Raw genomic sequence first — 4,563 nt, forward strand, 5'->3', positions numbered from 1 at the left:
GGAGAACCAATCACAATTATCTACCTTAAACCCCCTCCCTGGGGGACGGACAACAGAAAAGTAGGTGAAGGGAGACATCGGTCAGTGTAAGACATGAAATAATAATTTATAAATTATCAAGGGTTTAGGAGGGAGGGAAGGTGGAGGAAGGAGGGGAAGAATGAAGAGCTGATACCAAGGGTTCAAGTAGAAAGAAAATGTTTCAAAAATGATGGCAACAAATGTACAAATGTGCTTGACACAATGAATGAATGTATGGATTGTGATAAGAGTTATGCGAGCCCCCAATAAAGTGATTTAAAAATAAATAAATTTTTAAAAAGAAAACCATGTGTGTAATTCAGTAGGTTCCAAGGGCCTCTGTCTGTCTCTGTACATGCAGCTGGTTTCCCTCACAGGATGATTTCTTTTTGTCTTTGTCATGTTTAAGGCTTAATAAAGGGGTCTCCAGAGAACATGTTTGTATCTTGGGATGATCCTTTGCACACCATTCAATAGAGTGTGTTCCATGTAATGAAGTTGATGACAGGGGGTGTTCTTTATTTCCTTGGTCCCACCACCCATCTAAGCTCTGGGGAACCCACATGTCGGAGTCATCCTGAGAGCCAAAAAAAAATCACCTTCAGTGATGGTCTAGGTTGTTCTCCTTTGGCAGGCCCGCAGCTCTGTTAATCTCCCTCAGACCTTCAACTGCCCCTGGAAGCTTCCAGTCCCCAATGAAATGGACCCAAGTTGCCGTGGTGGACTGGAGCTGTTCATGTTAGATTTGGGACAGTGTCCCCAACAGGCCTCATGAAGTGCTGCCCTCAAGCCACCCCACCCAGCCTCTAGCTCATCTCCCTCAGTCTGCGGGAGACGTCTTCCCAGCTCTGCCTTCCCCTGTGCCTTAATGCCTTCCTTATGTGAGATTTAAAGAGATAACTGGACTGAGATTGTTTTGTGTTTCATTTTAATGGTGGCAAAACACTCCTGAGAAAACACTTGCTTGTACATACTTTACAGAAACAAGGATAGGCAAACATTGCTTCAGGGGGCTAGTGCACACGAACAGGGATGATGTGTTTTAAAATGTTCCTGTGATGAGTTTATCAGGGAAAACAAGTCTCCCAGGAATACACTGGTATTGCTACGATGTCTTCAATAAAATAAGGTCCAATCAAAGCAGCCGTCTCTATGGAATCTACCGGGCCAGTTGAACTCTGGTCTGAGAGGTCCGCTCATAAGGTGATAGGCCTGTTGTTTTAGCATTCCAGGGTCAGGCCTGACGGAGATTTCTGAAAAACACATAGCCATCAGGACAGGGAGTTGGGAAAATGATTAAATAAAACCGAAAGCTGCATTGGTGGGAAAAGACCAGCAATACTGAGTCGTGGGATCCCATTCATTCTTTCTACATTTCTTTCTTTTCTCATGCAGACAACGCACCTTTTCATTCTTTCAAGGTGGTCAGGGCTGTCTTTGGAAGATTTCATGAATAAACCTGACGTAGCCACCCTACAGTCCTGATCTTGTCATTTCAGATTGCTTACTGTTCTAGGACTCCAAGATCCATGAAAAGGAACACAGTTTTAGTCCATCGAGCATGCCAACATTTCTCTTTTGATGTGATGCAGATTTCTTGGGGGAAGGGATAGAGCGATGAGAACCCTGCCTCGAGAAGCAGTTAGGGCCTGGTGAAGACTACGCCAAGAAAGAAGACCTTCAAATCTCAGATATTTTGTTTCACAAAGGTGTCTCTGATTTTGTAGCAATGTTTTGGTTCCGGCATCATGAACACACAACTCACCACAGCACAGCACATTGACAGACACATTGTAGGGGATACGGAAAGTAACGGTTTGCTTAAGATTATTAAAAAATGGTTGCAGTACATCTTCAAGGAGTTGCTAAAATTTTTATTTAAATTCAGAAGAGGGCAAGACACACGAGTAATAATTGCTGGTGGATCTTGGCTAAAAGCAGAGAATTACAGAAAGAGGTTACTTTTGCTTTATTGACTATGAAAAGGCATTAGATTTTTCTAATGTAGATCACAACAAACTATAGATAGCATTAAGAAAGGACATCTAGAACCCTTTATTTTGCTCCCGCAGAACCCAAAACTGGACCAAGAGGCAGTCCTTTGAACCGAACAAAGAAATACTGAGTGGTTTAAAATAAATGAAGGCGTGTGTCCGGATTGTATCCTTTCACCATATCTCTTCAGCCTGTATGCTGAGCAAATAAACAACGAAGCTGGAGCATATGAAGAAGAACACAGCATCGGGAAAGATTATTAAAAACCTTCAATATTCAGACGGCACAACCTGCTGGTTGAAAGCGATGCAAACTTGAACAGCTTGCTGATGAAGATTGAGGACCACATCCTGCAGTGTAGACTGCAACTCGATGGAAGAAAACTAGAGCCCTCACCACTAGATCAACAGACAGCAACATGACCAATGGAGAGAGAAGTTGTCCAGATTATCATCATATGTGTACGATCATTGCTTATGGAAGCAGTACTCAGGAACGCAAATGATATGGGGCAAATCTGCACAAGATCTCTTTTCTCAACCTGTGGGTCAAGACCCCTTTCACAGGGGTCACCCAATTCATGACAGTAGCAAAATTATGGTTATGAAGTGTCAACTAATGTTATGGTTGGGGGTCACCACCACATGAGGAATTATATGAAAGGGTCGTGACATTAGGAAGGTTGAGAACCCCTGCTTTAGAGTGTTGAAAAGCAAGGACGTTAGCTGGGAGACTAAGGTGGAGTGTATCCAAGCCACAGGATTCTCAATCACCGTCTATGGGTGTGAAAGGTGGATGTGAATGAGGAAGATTCAAGAGTTGATACATTTGATTTATGGTGCTGGTGAAGAATATTGAAAGTACCATGGACTTCCAGAAAAACAAACAAATCTGTCTTGTTAGAAGTAAAGTCACAATGCTTCTTAGAAGCTATATGGGCCAGACTTTGTCTCGTGTTCATTGGACATGTTATCAGGAGAAGCCCAAGCCTGGGAAAGGACCTCATGTTTGGTCAAGTAGAAGAGCAGGGGAAAGCCAAGACTGTCAGAGAGATGGATCGACCCAGTGGCTGTACCAGTGCGCTCCAACACAACAGTTGTGAAGCTGGCACAGGATCCAGGTGCTTTTGTTTAGTTCTGTTATATATAGGTTGCTATGCGTCACAATAGATTGGATGGTACCGGACAAGAACAACCCACAGGGGAATGGAGTTGGTGTTGAGGAGGTACGTGGGTCTTTAGCTCTCCAAAGAAAGATCTGAATCCTGGCACATCTCTGCATGTGAGTGAGTGCCCGTGAGGATGTGTTTGTCAGTGACTGTGTTTCTCCTGGATATTTGAGTTGGGCTGTGTTCATGTGTAAGTATGTAGTGGTTGGGGCGGGGAGTGGATGGTGTACATGGATGTTCGACACATGCTCTTATGCACATCTGCGTCGGAGTATGTACACCTCCATGACTACTTCTAGAGGCTGCCCTTGGTCAGGAGGGCATTTCCAAGAGGATGAAGGTGGCACCTGTGGAAAGCTAAGACCGAATGCCAAAGTATGAGCAAACTCTTTGTCCCTTCTGGTACTTTTCTTGGAGGATCATTTCCTGTGAGACTTTCTAGAGAGCTGCGGATTTCCCATGCAAGTCCTTCAGGGATATAGCCATCTTGCTTTGGGAGAAACATCTAGGAAGTCAGGAAGTGGGTTAGCCTGGGGGTTTGCCATTGTGAGGACAAGGCTCTTCCATAAAGCACAGGAGAGCTCCTTCTCCTTAGCCTGGTGGTGGTCCAGTGCTGGCACAGACATACGCTGGCCAGTGGGACCGAACAGCCCGGAGTGTTTCTGCCCTTCTGTACGATTCTGAAATCTGTTATTCTTCATGACGACGATGAGGAGGAGGATTAGAAAGATGATTTTATTCCTTGACATCCCTGTCCCATTATGACTTTCCAAGGCTTGGGACAGGGGAGAAGTCTCATGATCCTCCATGAGACTATGGGTCTTCTGTCCAAACAGAAACAGAACACATGCTGAATGCAGTGTGATCTTCTCAGTTTCATGAAGACAGGAAAAGATACAGAAATAATGGGAAGAGGGCATGAAGGGATGGATTTGGCCCAGGATTTGTGTGCAGAAGGGGTCCCTCCATGCTCTGGATCTCTGTGAATCAGGCCTAGATCTCCGGTCTGGAAGACACATCCTCAGCACCCAGATTCCTAGTGAGGCGTTCCCATCAGATAATAGTGGACCATTTATTGTTCTCCTGAGCAGCCCTATGCCTGCACCTGCCAGAACCGAAGCTTGACTGTGTGACAATGATCCCACCTTCTGTTGTCTGTCATAATGGGAGATTCTTCTTTTCTATCAATCACTTACAGGGAAAAAAAGTTTCCCTCAGCATTGGGGGTCGGGGGTGGGGTTGGAACACATACAATAGGTAAGAAAATACTAGGCCCAGCCCAACACATGGACTGATCCTCCTTGGGGTCTCATCTTACTGTACTACTTCAGCTATGTTGGTGCAGAGACACATCTGCACGGAAGACTCCTGAAGCTATT

This window comes from Echinops telfairi, unplaced genomic scaffold, assembly GCF_000313985.2.
Source record: "Echinops telfairi isolate 266 unplaced genomic scaffold, ASM31398v2 ScPeMD7_2565;HRSCAF=3150, whole genome shotgun sequence".
Lineage (NCBI taxonomy): Eukaryota > Metazoa > Chordata > Mammalia > Afrosoricida > Tenrecidae > Echinops > Echinops telfairi.